We start from the raw sequence: 343 nt of genomic DNA on the forward strand, positions 1-343 counted from the left end.
CCTGGCTCGGGGGGCTGCACCCCCAGGCACTCACAGCACCAAGGGGGAGACCCCGGCTCAAGGTTATGGCACCCCCAGGCCCCCACAGCAGCAAGGATGAGACCTCCCAGCTCATGGTGCTGCACCCCCAGGTACTCACGGCATCAAGGGGGAGACCCCAGTTTGGGGTATGGCACCCCCAGGCACTGAGGGGGAGACTCCAGCTCAAGATGCTGCACCCCCAGGCACCCACAGCACCAAAGGGGAGATCCCCAGGTTTAGGGTGCTGCACCCCCAGCACTGAGGTGGGACCCCAGCTCAGGGTGCTGCACTCCCAGGCACCAAGGAAGACACCCCGACTTGG

The 343-nt window shown here is 65.9% G+C and overlaps 1 protein-coding gene across 1 annotated transcript in view; it reads right to left on the reverse strand.

Moving 5' to 3' along the window:
• Positions 1-343, reverse strand: part of LAMTOR1 (late endosomal/lysosomal adaptor, MAPK and MTOR activator 1) — a gene marked incomplete at its 3' end in the record, with an annotated part of 2,489 nt that overhangs the window by 1,694 nt on the left and 452 nt on the right. The window lies entirely within an intron of this gene.

The sequence above is a fragment of the Mesitornis unicolor genome, unplaced genomic scaffold, assembly GCF_000695765.1.
Source record: "Mesitornis unicolor isolate BGI_N332 unplaced genomic scaffold, ASM69576v1 scaffold5612, whole genome shotgun sequence".
NCBI classification, from domain to species: Eukaryota; Metazoa; Chordata; class Aves; order Mesitornithiformes; family Mesitornithidae; genus Mesitornis; species Mesitornis unicolor.